Below are 13997 nucleotides of genomic sequence, written 5' to 3' on the forward strand. Positions count from 1 at the left end.
CTGATGATGGCTCTGAGTAACAGAGAGAACAACAACAGCAAAGAGAAGGCAGAAGAGCACGACACAACGAGGAGAGATGAAAGGGTCAGTGCTGGAGAAGCAGACTCGAACCAGAGGCAGACACGGCTCTGTCCACTTACTCAAGCACTACAAAACAAATCAGCTGAGCCTCACACCAACACAGAGAATCATCCTTTCATTCACCTTCCTTCAGCTTAGTGCTTTATTTATCAGGGGTCGCCACAGCGGAATGAACCACCAACTATTCCGCCATATGTTTTACACAAAGGATGCCCTTCCAGCTGCAACCCAGTACTGGGAAAAACCCATACACACTCACATTCACACACACACTCATTTACTACAACTAATTTAGTGTTTGAACCAACCCATAGTGATGTGTTGATCAATACTAAAATATCGATATCTCCGATACCAGTGTGTTCTAGAATTGATTATCTTATCAAAATATCGATATTTCAGTAATTTGGAGCAAATATGTAGTTTATTGGAAATAGAAATACAGCGGAAAGTAAACACAATTGCCCTAGTTTATCTGAATAATGCCAACTTAGGCGGAACTACTTGTTCTTCCGCCTGCCAAGTCATGTTCGTAATAAGACACTGTATAACTGCAGAGCACCCTAGCAAGCCACACTCAGTCAGTCCCTTGGTCCATCAGCAGGCACATGTTGTTCAGTCATTGGATATCGGTGACCGCAAGCAAAGTTTTGTGTGGACCTACGTCACTTCTATAAACTCAAACGATGCGGTTTGTGCAACCCGGGCTCATTGTGGAAATGTAGTCCCGCGGACGTTCCTGGAGACCGCGGAATACGTCCCGGCGGGTACGTACGGCTGCAGTTTTTGTTTTTGCGAATCCTCAAAAGGCCGCTGTTGTGTGCTTTTTTGCATCTCAGACGCCTCTCGCGAGTGCAGTTCGCGCCCGCGCTATTGTCGCGTGAACCTACCAGAGGCCGCTGTCCAACTGATCGGAGGATTGATTGCGCGACCTGCCAATCAGCTGACCCGCCCTCCTCCTTCCCTGAACCCAACCGATTTTACCGATTGACCCGCCCGCCCGCTCGCTTCCCTAAACCCGAGCAACAGTTTACAAAAGTCGTCCAAAAAAAGAAAAGCCCTGATTTTTTTTTCTACCGCGTTTTCGGATTTCACCGCGTTCTCACTCTGTTACGAAACTCGTTCACTTCATTTTTGGGATTCTGTTTTTGTCTTACCTGATTGCTGGAAACGCTCTTCCCCGGACTCGAAACCGATCGCCGTGGTCAACTCCTCTCTGCATCTCGAGCCTGCCGACGTACACGGTGAGCTGAGTGGACAAACGGGTGGCCGGCAAGCGCGAAAGGGAACAGCGTCACACCGCCCCGCAGCGTTCGCTTGAAAAAAACAAATGCAGCCGCACGTACCTCCCGGGACGTATTCCGCTGTCTCCAGAAACGTCCACAGACTACGTTTTCAGAATGAGCTTGGGTTGGGTTTGTGACAGCGAGGTCTTGTGGTAAAACCACAAACCTAATCAAACACCTACATATAAATCACAAGACAGAACATGACTACGTCATGACTAGGCGGTCAGAAGAGGAGGAAAGGAGAGGCACAGGTGCTGCTGGGGCGAGACGGATATTGCTTGCAGTGTCCTCAGGTGCAGCAGGCAGGCACTATCCAGGTACAGAGAGAGAAAATGTGGCGATGAGGCTGTATTTTGGGCGCATGGGTTTTTGTGATAATGATAAAACTTCAGAAAAAGTTAAAAAATCTTCAAGGGGAACCGGATTAACATGTCACTAAACTAAAAGGTGTGACTGTTTATTGTTTTATGTTAAGATGTTCAGGCAGGGACGAGGCAGTGGCGCAGTAGGTAGTGCTGTCGCCTCACAGCAATAAGGTCGCTGGTTCGAACCTCGGCTCAGTTGGCGTTTCTGTGTGGAGTTTGCATGTTTTCCCTGCCTTCGCGTGGGTTTCCTCCGTGTGCTCCGGTTTCCCCCACAGTCCAAACACATGCAGTACAGGTGAACTGGGTAGGCTAAATTGTCCGTAGTGTATGAGTGTGTGGATGTTTCCCAGAGATGGGTTGCGGCTGGAAGGGCATCCGCTGCGTAAAAACTTGCTGGATAAGTTGGCGGTTCATTCCGCTGTGGCGACCCCGGATTAATAAAGGGACTAAGCCGACAAGAAAATGAATGAATGAATGAATGTTCAGGCAGGTGTTTTAAGATATACATGCTCAGATGCTGTCAATATGTAAGCTGGCTCTTTTTTGTTTGATAAATCTTCATCACTAAAGAAGAATAACCTGTATTATGTCTCGTATTCAGTATGAAGGGACACTTTTAAAGGGCCATGAACCCCCCCCCCTGTTTCAGCAGGGTGTTTTCACAACTCTACTTCGGAAAGAGTCAGGAAAGTGGGCGTGCCCAGCTCTGTTTAGGGGGGAGTGTCAGAGGAGGGAAAGAGGGAAGGTTTGTAAAAATTACCATAAAAATGGGAGTGTCTGTTTGGGAATGCGCTGATTTTCCAAGGCAAAACAAACACACAGACGCAGAGGAGAAAGACAGTGACTGTTTACACGGACATCAGTGATCAAATTATTTGCCAAATTATTAAATGGTGGACTTTAAGTGAAGTTTTTAAACTAATTTTTTTCCCAAACAGTAATTTTTTGGGCAAAGTATCGGTATCGGATTGGTATCGCCAAATAGGTCCCAGGAGCTACGTTTCTTTGTGGTTTTTGTTTTTCATGAATCCACCAAAGGCCGCTGTGTATGCATTTTCATATCTCAAATTTCTCTTGCAAGTGACATTCGAGTCTGCTGTACGTAAATCAACCAGAGGCCACTGTTTAACTGACTGAATGACTGACTGACCCACCCTCCTCTTGTATCGTGACCCATGTATCGTGATATGTATCAGATCCTGAGGCCCTTGCCAATACACAGCCCTAATCTTAAAAAACAGCAAAGATTTTATTCAATATCCTACTGATTTTTGGCATAAAAGTTAAATGCAAGACAGGGTTTTGTGATCCAGGATCCCATTTTAGGGTGCTTTCACACCTGTTAATCGATTCAGTTGTTCCGAAACAGAGATTACAATTGTTACATTGTTGCTCTTTGCTCTTGGAGCGGTTCACTTTCACACTGCAAAGTTTCTAATATGACCAAAAGAGTTAAAACAAGTCACGTGCGAGTAAACTCTCCTCACATTGGTCAGAGTGTCAGGGTTTACTTTGCAGCGTCCCGCTCAGCTGTCAGGAGAGGTGGTGGTTTGGTGGTGATTGACAAGGTGTGCGCGCGCGACGTGTCTGAGGAGAGACGCGGTGGGGAGGGGTGAGAAGGGTGCGTGACGATGTCTATTTGATGACCGGGAGGGAGACGCGAGATTACCGGGAGATCATCACTCGTTTGCGGGCATCCGGAGACTCGCGAAACTTCCCACCATACTCATAATTCTCTCTTCATATAGCCGTAAGCCTATTACATATCCATAAAACACTGTGATATAACCGCGCTCGGATCGGATCGCTTTCTCACTGCAATCGAACCGCTCCAGGGTTCGTTTCAATCGAGCCGAGACCACCTCATTCAAGCGATCTCGGAGCGATTACTTTGGCGTAGAACAGAGCGCGATTGCCCTGTTCACATATGCCAAACGAACCGCGCTAACTGGGCAAACAAGATACGTTCTGAAACAAAAGTGTAGGTGTGAAAGCACCCTTAGTAAAAAAAGCTTGCATACAAATAATGTGTTTAAACGGAGCCGTCTGATTCCTCTCAGCCACATTGGCAGTGTTTTTCTCCTTATAAACTCCTGCATTTAGCGGCAATGCGATCCAGCGTTTCCCGCCACCTCTGTTCCTCTGTCCTTGTCTGTGACACGCGGCCGGCGGCACTGCGGACCAGAGGCTGTTGTGGTAAAACGCAGTGTTTTACCCAGGTGGTCAGCAGTGGTCACTCGGCGTCCTCTGGCCTCTGTCCTCTGTTGAGATGATGAATCTGTGGCCGCAGACCGTCTGTGTGACCTGACACAGTGATGTATCTGCCTCTCGCTCGCTCTCTTTTTATGTATTTGTGGCTTCTCTTCGCTTTATTTTGCCTTCTTCCTCTCTCTATTTGTCATGTGTCCCCTTTGCAATCTGGCCGGTTTTCTCTGCAGATTCGGTTGTATCTGCTGATTGGGGCGGTCGGCCTTTTTTTGGCCATTGATTTTCACCGAGGGCACTTTAAAAATATCCCATCTGACCTTTGGGCATCGCTGAGGACTGTGGAAATAGGTTCCCGGACGCACACGATGACATTATGTTGGTGAAGGGCTGGAGAAAAAAAAAAGACGAATGGATAGAAAAGCTGCCCGCGATCAGACAACATCTGTCCATCAGACGCACGCGCTTGTAGAGGCAGAACAAAATCCCAGAGGAGGGAAAAATCACACAAGTCAGAGATTGAGCACTGGAAAAGCTCTCAGTTCATTTCCTGAAGGAACGTCATACAGGTTTCAAACTATGGCTGTGTTATATGATGATATGTACACTGTAAAATATCTGCTAATGAATAGCTTCTGTGTGATTTCCAGTTGTGAGTTGCATTATGGGATGTTGATCTCCGCTCTGTCAACTTTTGATGTAGAAAATTCAACTCTACAAAGTGACTTACTGACATTTTAGTAGCTTGAAAATATATAATGTATAAGAAATAATAATATTTTAAGAAATAAGTCTGTAAAATTAAAGAAAATGTGCTGCAGTTTATTACAAGATTTTGTAGCGTAATATACAACACCAACACAGATAATATAGCACCTTTGGGAATCGCTCATTTCTAATCAGCCAATCACATTGCAGCAACTCAATGCATTTAGGCATGTAGACATGATCAAGGTGACCAAAGCGGGCAAACTGAGCATTAGAATGGGGAAGAAAGGGGATTTAAGTGACTTTGAACGTGGCATGGTTGTTGGTGCCAGACGGGCTGCTCTGAGTATTTCAGAAACTGCTGATCTACTGGGATTTTTACGCACAACCATCTCTAGGGTTTACAGAGAATGCTCCAACAAAGAGGAAATATCCAGTGAGCGGCAGTTCTGTGGGCGCAAATGCCTTGTTGATGCCAGAGGTCAGAGGAGAATGGCCAGACTGGTTCCAGCTGATAGAAAGGCAACAGTAACTCAAATAAGCACTCGTTACAACCGAGCTCTGCAGAAGAGCATCTCTGAACACACAACACGGCCAACCTTGAGGCGGATGGGCTACAGCAGCAGAAGAGCACACCGGGTGCCGCTCCTGTCAGCTAAGAACAGGAAACTGAGGCTACAATTCACACAGACTCACCAAAACTGGACAATAGAAGATTGGAGAAACGTTGCTGCTCTGATGAGTCTCCATTTCTGCTGACACATTCGGATGCTCTGGTCAGAATTCAGCATCAACAACATGAAAGCATGGATCATCCTGTCTTGTATCAGCGGTTCAGGCTGGTGGTGGTGGTGTAATGGTGTGGGGGAGATTTTCTTGGCACACTTTGGGCTCATTAGTACCAGCTGAGCATGGTGTCAACACCACAGCCTACATGTGTATTGCTGCTGACCATGTCCATCCCTTTATCACCACATCTTCTGATATCTACTTCCAGCAGGATAACGCACCATGTCATAAAGCCTGAATCATTTCAGACTGGTTTCTTGAACATGACAATGAGTTCACTGTAGTCAAATGGCCTCAACAGTCACCAGATCTCAATCCAATAGAGCACCTTTGGGATGTGGTGGAACAGGAGATTGGCATCATGGATGTGCAGCCGACAAATCTGCAGCAACTATCTGATGCTATCATGTCAATATGGAGCAAAATCTCTGAGGAATATTTCCAGTATCTTGTTGAATCTATACCATGAAGGATTAAGGCAGTTCTGAAGGCAAAATGGGGTCCACACGGTACTAGTAAGGTGTACCTAATAAATTGGCCAGTAAGTATTTATAATAAATAAATGAAGATAAATTATAGTGTAGTGAAAATCATATGAAGAAAAACTGAGGTTCTTAAATGTCTTGTTTTCTGCACGACTACAAGTGACACTCACAAAAGATGCAGAAACAGTCCTTTCTTCACACACACACAAACACACTGCATTTCTATAGTGTGTGTGTGTGTGTGTGTGTGTGTGTGTGTGTGGTGGTATGGTTATGAGTAATAAAGCTCTCTCTCTCGCCGCTGTACCCGTCACACGGAGTGAAGGCAGTGCGGATCAACCTCATTATCCTGATGAAAATTTGGGCAGATGTGCGAAACCTCTACGACAGACGCAAACAGCAGCTCTGTCGCCCGCAGCCAATCAGGAGATGAAAACCAGAGGAGGAGAGAGAGAGAAAGAGAGAGAGAGAGAGAAACGGCAGCAAATAAAAGAGAGATTTCAGCCACTTTAAAATTCTGATTGGAAACAAGTTGGGAGTTTTAGACGACGCGAGTGTGTTTGTGTGTGAGAGAAAGAGAGTGTGTGAGTGTTTGTGTGTGTGAGACAAAGAGAGGGAGAGAATTAGTGTGAGCCCACCAAACAATTTTGTGTTTAAAGGGCCATGAAACCCCCCTCTTTCGGTTCAAGTCTACCTCAGAGTGTTTTTAAAAATGCTCCATGATGGACGTGGAGTGCTGAGCAGAGGGAGCAGTGGGCGTGGCCAACAAAAAAACACGCAAGTGAACAACAGCTGTCAGTCGGCTCACAAAACGATACACAAAGCATGAGGAGACCCGTGATTTTATAGTTTACAAAGTTAAAATGCAAAGAAATAAAGAGTAATTTAACTCCCTGCTATATTTGTCATTCCTAATGTCATATACTCATAGGGCTCTATCATACACCCGGCGCAAGAAGGCGCAGGACGTGCCCCGATGTGTTGCTATTTTTCAGACCAGCACAGCAGTAATTTTCCCACTTTGCATCACGTTGTTCAAATAGTAAATCTATTTGTGAAACTTTGTGGACTCATGGGTGTGGTCTAGAAAGGAGGTGTGTTAAGGCGCATTGTTGGTGCACTGCTATTTTGAGGAACTGAAATAGACTGTGCAAAAAGTCCAGCGCAGAGCACATTATCACCACAGCCACAGCCATATCACCCTGCAGCCCAAGATCGGTACTCACTGAAGCTAAGCAGGGCTGAGCCTGGTCAGTATCTGGATGGGAGACCACTAGGGAACACTAGGTTGCTGTTGGAAGTGGTGTTAGTGAGGCCAGCAGGGGGCGCTCAACCTGTGGTCTGTGTGAGTCCTAATGCCCCAGGAAAAGTGAAGGGGGCACTACGCTGTCAGTGGGCGCCGTCTTTCGGATGAGACGTTAAACCGAGGCCCTGACTCTCTGTGGTCATTAAAAATCCTATGGCACTTCTCGTGAAAGAGCAGGGGTGTAACCCCGGTGTCCTGGCCAAAGTCCCTCTATCGGCCTTTACGATCATGGCCTCCCAATCATCCCCTTAAACCTAATTGGCTCTATCACTGTCTCTCCACTCCACCTATATCTAATGTGTGGTGAGCGCACTGGTGCCGTTGTCCTGTGGCTGCCGTCGCATCATCCAAGTGGATGCTGAACACTGGTGGTGGTGTGGAGAAACCCCCCCTCATGATTGTGAAGCTCTTTAGGTGTATGGCCATCCACAATAAATGCGCTATATAAATACACATTACATTACATTAGTTGTGCACCTTACATGCTTACACATTTCTGAATACACACAGGATGTACAGCAACACACAAATATCTTTACAGATGAAAAAACAATGGATTAAAATGATACAAAATTATTACTTTCTATAAGTACAAAAACCACCACCTCCATGCCTTCTTCAGCTCGAAGGGCTTTTTTCAGTTTATTCATGACAATCTGCATTAGTATAATGTTATTATTATTATTATTATTATTATTATTATTATTATTATTATATGCACATTTATATTTGTTTTATTAAAAACAAGTTTAGATTTGTCCATCTGTCAGGTTTTAGACCATATGGTGCAGAGCATGTGTGTTTGGATATAACTTGACCACTTTTTTGAGCACACTTCGTTAATTATTGCTCAATTATTCATTTGCTGGAGATTAGAATTGAATTTAGAAATAGTTTTGAAGCAAATCTTTGCGCCTAGCAAACAAAATTATAATTATGTAGGCTAATGGATGTGTTCAGCAGACGGAGTACAACATGTTTCCTTGTCCACGAAAGAGTGGAAGTAAAGAGGCTGAATGGAGGAGGCTCGTTCTTTATTCTTGCGCTGCAGATGCTCTGTTTAACTGTTTTCTCCCTAGTGAAGCGTTCAGTTTTTACACTTATAAAGTCCACCGTGTAAATAGCAAATGCACCATGGCACAACGCAACTGACTCTTAAGGGAATGGGAGATGAGACTCTGATTGGTTTATTCTTAAAACACACCCAGAACTCTTTAAAAGAATAAGCTCAACCCTGTTAGACCATGCGCTGGGGCACAGAGCGTGTTTTTAGTCCTTAAAATAGCAAAAGTGGATTCGGATACGCCCTCAATGCTTTTGCGCCCTGCGATTTAGACGTTGCGCATAGAGTGTTAAAATACAGCCCAGAACCACACTTTGTTATATCATTGTAAAGATAAACCTGTTTATATAAGTGAAGTTTATTCATAAACAAATTTCGAGAGGATCACGTGCTTATGATTGTTCACAGCTGTTAAAACTTTAGCTAATGACTGATTATCCTATCAAACGATCCTTAACTCACTATAAATAACCAGACTTTTCTCATCTCAATATCTTCGTCTTGAAGAAACCCCCCCCACCCAACCCTACTTTCCCTCCTTTCAAACAGGCGTCACAGTGGCCAGCGATTAGCGCTGTTGCCTCACAGCAAGAATGCCCCTGGTTTAATACCTTTCCAAACCAGAAGGCATTTCTGTGCGGATTTTGCTCGTTCTCCCCGTGGTCGCGTGGGTTTTCCCTAGGTCCTCCGGTTTCCTCCCACAGTTCAAAAACAAGCACTCAACAATTAATCAAAATACATTAGCTAATCTCTGAGTACACCTTTCAGCATTCATATCTGACACTTAGCTACAACAAGCAAGAAGGGGAGTCATCGAGATCTACCTGAGCTCAAACTCCCCTCTCGCCTTGCAACGGGAGGGAGCCCAGGGCTCGAGGATCTTATAAGCTCAGGGCTCTCTCCCGGGACAGCACGCCAAACTAGCTTTATTATCAATCATCAGCTAAGTGTGAACTCTTGAAATACTATAAATGAGAAGGACCTCTTTCCTCCTTAATCCCCGGGTCTGAATGCTGACACAGTGGATAGCAGTGCAGCAATATAGAGGACATTAAACATGTGCAGCACAGCAGCACAGATATAGGCGATGTGTCTGAATGGTAACAAACTCAACTGATAAAAGATAAAGGCCGCCATTCTCCAATTTTACAGTTCAACAGACAAAATGCTTGTTGTACACTGCTTGGTGTGTGTGTGTGTGTGTGTGTGTGTGTGTGTGTGTGTGTGTGTGTGTGTGTGTGTGTGTGTGTGTGTGCATGTGAGTGTGTGTTTAAAAGTGTTTGCATGTGAGTGTGTGTGGGTCTGTGGGTGTGTGTGTGTTTGCGTGTGAGTGTCTGTGTGTGTCGAGAGAGAGCGCGAGTATGTGCGCTCATGTGTGTGTTATTGCGTTTAAAAGTGTTTACATGTGAGTGTGTAGAGTGCGTGTGCATTTGCGTGTGTCTGAACTAGTTTTTGAGAGAATTTGCATGTGTGTGTGTGTGTGTGAGTGTGTTTAAAAGTATTTGCATGTGAGTGTGTGTGGGTCTGTAGAGGTGTGTGTGCTTGAGTGTTTGAATACGAGTGTCTGCACGTGTCTATGTAAAGAGAGAGAGTGTGTGTGTGTGTGTGTGTGTGTACACTGCTTGGTGTTGGTGTGTGTGTGTGTGTGTGTGTGTGTGTGTGTGTGTGTGTGTGTGTGTGTGTGTGTGTGTGTGTGTGTGCGCATGTGTGTGTTAATGCATTTAAAAGTGTTTGCATGTGAGTGTGTGTGGGTCTGTAGGTGTGTGTGCTTGAGTGTTTGAATACGAGTGTCTGCACGTGTCTATGTAAAGAGAGAGAGTGTGTGTGTGTGTGTGTGTACACTGCTTGGTGTTGGTGTGTGTGTGTGTGTGTGTGTGTGTGTGTGTGTGTGTGTGTGTGTGTGTGTGTGTGCGCATGTGTGTGTTAATGCATTTAAAAGTGTTTGCATGTGAGTGTGTGTGGGTCTGTAGGTGTGTGTGCTTGAGTGTTTGAATACGAGTGTCTGCACGTGTCTATGTAAAGAGAGAGAGTGTGTGTGTGTGTACACTGCTTGGTGTTGGTGTGTGTGTGTGTGTGCATGTGTGTGTGTGCGCATATGTGTGTGTTAATGCATTTAAAAGTGTTTGCATGTAAGTTTGCGTGGGTCTGTGGGTGTGTGTGTGTGTGTTTGCGTGTGAGTGTCTGTGTGTGTCTAAGAGAGAGAGAGAGCGTGCGAGTATGTGCGCATATGTGTGTGTTATTGCGTTTAAAAGTGTTTACATGTGAGTGTGTAGAGTGTTTTGTGTGTGTCTGAATTAGTGTTTGAGAGTATTTGCATGTGTGTGTGTGTGTGTGTGTGCGTGCATGTTTGAGAGTGTGCGTATGAGTGTATGTGTGTCTGTGTGACTAAGAGAGTTTGCGAGTGTGTGTATGTGTCTGTTTGTTTGGAGCGTGTGTCTGTGTGGAGTGTGATTGAATGCGTGTGTGTGTGTGTGTGTGTGTGTGTATGGTAGTGCGTTTAAAAGTGTGTGTGGGTCTGTGTGTGTGTGTGTCTGCTAGTGGTTCTGTGGGTTGTAAAGTTAATCTGGCTGAGTTGAGATGATGATGAGCTGCCTGCCACTTAACAGGGCGGAGATCCACTTTGATCACACGGCCTCGGGCGCAGCCTATTACAAATCACCTCATTTGCATACAGCACAGGCTGATGGGAAGACTACAATCCACTCTAAAGGGCTCCACCTCACTAATGTGCAGCAGAAGAGAGACAGAACGAGGAGAAGTGAAGGAAAGATGGACAGATGACAGTCAGGAGATCCAGCACGCACACATCATTAGACAGCAGAGTTTAGAAAGCTGCAGTGACTCTTTTCATCATCAGCTGTGACATCTCTGATGTACAGAACATATATAGATTATCACATGCACCGATCTCTTCTCTATCAGCCAGAAAGGCCCGTTCACACTGGCAATGTGGAGATTTAATCACAAGTGATCAAAGTGAAAGGGCGGCGCAGTGGGTAGCACTGTCGCCTCACAGCAAGAAGGTCACCGATTCAAGCCTTAGCTGGGTCAGCTGGTGTTTCTGTGTGGAGTTTGCATGTTCTCCCCGTGTTGGGTTTCCTCCGGGTTCTCCGGTTTCCCCCACAGTCCAAACACATGCGCTATAAGGGAACTTAATTGGCCGTAGTGTGTGTGAATGAGTGTGTATGGGTGTTTCCCAGTCATGGGTTGCAGCTGGATAGGCATCCGTGGCGTAAAGCATATGCTAGAAAGTTGTCGGTTCCTTCCCCTGTGGTAACCCCAGATTAATAAAGGGACTAAGCCGAGGGAAAATGAATGGATGAATGATCTTTCCAGGGCTCAACAATAAGGACTGCCCGATGGCCCGGGGCCAGTGTGAGAGATGCTCGGGACAGTGGACAGAATTGTTACTGGCCTGATCGGGGCAGTGCCGCCTTGTCACTAAATTTTAATGGATGGCAACATGACCACGACATTAAATTATGAGGCTAAAGGAAATGTCTGTTTCTAACTTTGTGGAAACATTTAAATGGGTACAGCATGACGAAAAAAATGAAGGTGATGTTTTGCTTAGTTTGCCGCCACTTTTAAGTCAGCCACCTTTTGTTTGGCGATAAAATACGTGCACGTTTCCCATACTGCTATATTTTACTGCTAAATATTTTTCAAATATTTAAATTATACAACTGCTGACATTATTTTCATTCATTCATTTTCTTTTCGGTTTTGTCCCTTTATTAATCTGGGGTCGCCACAGTGGAATGAACCGCCTGACATTATTTCGTGAAACATTATTTAATATATGTGGCTAACTTTTTTATTTCTTTTATGGGGCCAGTGAAAATTTCGGCAGGGCAAGTAAAAATTTGAACCACTGGTCCAATCGGGCCAGTAGAAAAAATCCTTAGCGTTGAGCCCTGCTTTCTGCTTCAGCATTTGCAGGGTTGCAAAATACATCAGGCTGACATGCTTCTGAGCTGTAAACACTCACGTGATTGAACGCATTCAGACTAAGTGGCAACCTCCCGCTCTCCCATGTGAAATACGGAAGTTACTGAAACTGCAATTCATCGAAATTCCTGGCTCCATATTTTCTTGCTAGTGAAGCGTTCAGTTTTTCCTCTTACAAAGTCCACCATGTAAATAGCAAATGCGCCATGGTGTGACGCAACTGACTCTTAAAGGGAATATGAGATCGGTCTCTGATTGGTTTAATGCAGGTTAAGCTCAGAACACACCCAGAACTCATTAAGAGAATAAGCACAGCACTGTTAGACCATGCGCTGGAGCGTATTTTACCGTCCATACAAAATCAAAAGTAGATTCTTTAGACTTTGTGCCTAGATCCTTAAAATAGAGTCCATAGTCTGCATTCCAGTCCAATTGTTATGCCCTTCACTCCTTCTCGTTCCTCCCCGTTTACTCTAATGCAATTTCGTTTTAAAACGCATAAGTTTTGCTACGGTTACGCCATCCGTCCACACTACGCCGGAGTTTTCGAGCGGCGAAAACGGAGCATTTCGAAAACGCTGGAGAACTTTTTTCATTGTGAAACGCTCCTGCTCCGTCTGCTGTGGATGAGGAAAAACGGAGACATCTGAAAACTGAGGCGGGCAGGCCCGTGCAGAGACCGTCCAAAGGGCATGTGCAGGATACATTTTTGGAAGAGCGGGGGGGGGGGGGGTTGGATGCGCGCGTACTGAAGAGCGATGTTATCGCGCGCGTACTGATCAGCTGTGTTGTCGCGCGCGTACTCAAGAGCAGTGTTGTCGCGCGCCTACTGAAGGGCGGGACCGAAGGTGTGCCGCGTCACGGGGGCACTTTTGATCATTTTGGAAGGGCACTTTCTATCCAAGACTAAAAAGGGCATGTGCACTGCACAGGTTGAGCCCTATGTGTGCACCTGCCTGGAGGCAGGGCTGCTGAGATTCACTACCTGATTGGGGCTTTTGTGTCATTGCGTGTCCTTCCCTTATTCGTCAAGCCCCTATCACATGACTATAACACATGGCTTTATCGCTACCGGAAAACAGTACTGTGAACAACAACATGGACACAGAAATGGGAGCGTTGTTTGCACTATTGTCTGTTTTAGGCGCCATTGTGCAGTTATTCATGTGTTACGTTTAGTAACAACTCGACCTCGTCGTCTATCTGCAAAAATCCCTCTCTTGCTTTCTTTGCCATCGCGTTTAATGTTCAACCGGCGTCTGTTGACTAACAATAACCAAATGCCGAGCGTGACACATGCTTTCTGTTTATACTAGAACGCGCATGCCTGGTGTGTGTAAATGGTCACGTGATGTACGTTTTTGGTGGCGTAGTGTGGACGGAGATATGTTCAGAAACGCTAGTGTGGACGCGGATTGTTTTTGATCTAAAACGCCGTTTTAAAACTAAAACGCACTAGTGTAAACAGGGCCTTAGTGCATCATTAGATCCTCGGGGAATTGAAATCAGCACTATTTTTTTTAATTGCCAAACAATCTGCGCCTCACACCTAGGTAACGACTTCTAATTGTCAGTCTTTTTTGCGAGCGCTAGACCAGATCGTCCTGCCTTTATGATGCTAATGGCCTCAGCAAATTATCTGTCGAACAGAAAAAAAAACTCTCCAATCAGATTCCCCATTGCGCTCCGGATAAAAGCACAGCACATTCTCCTAAATATCAGAGCTGAAGGAAAAAAAAAAAAGAAGAGGAGGAA

The 13997-nt window shown here is 45.3% G+C and overlaps 1 protein-coding gene across 4 annotated transcripts in view; it reads right to left on the minus strand.

The window, feature by feature from the left end:
* LOC101886077 (transcription initiation factor TFIID subunit 4) overlaps nucleotides 1-13997 on the minus strand; it is a 185938-nt gene that overhangs the window by 93825 nt on the left and 78116 nt on the right. The gene's annotated exons all lie outside the window — the stretch shown is intronic.

Source organism: Danio rerio, chromosome 18 (assembly GCF_052040795.2).
Source record: "Danio rerio strain M-AB ecotype USA chromosome 18, GRCz13ab, whole genome shotgun sequence".
Lineage (NCBI taxonomy): Eukaryota > Metazoa > Chordata > Actinopteri > Cypriniformes > Danionidae > Danio > Danio rerio.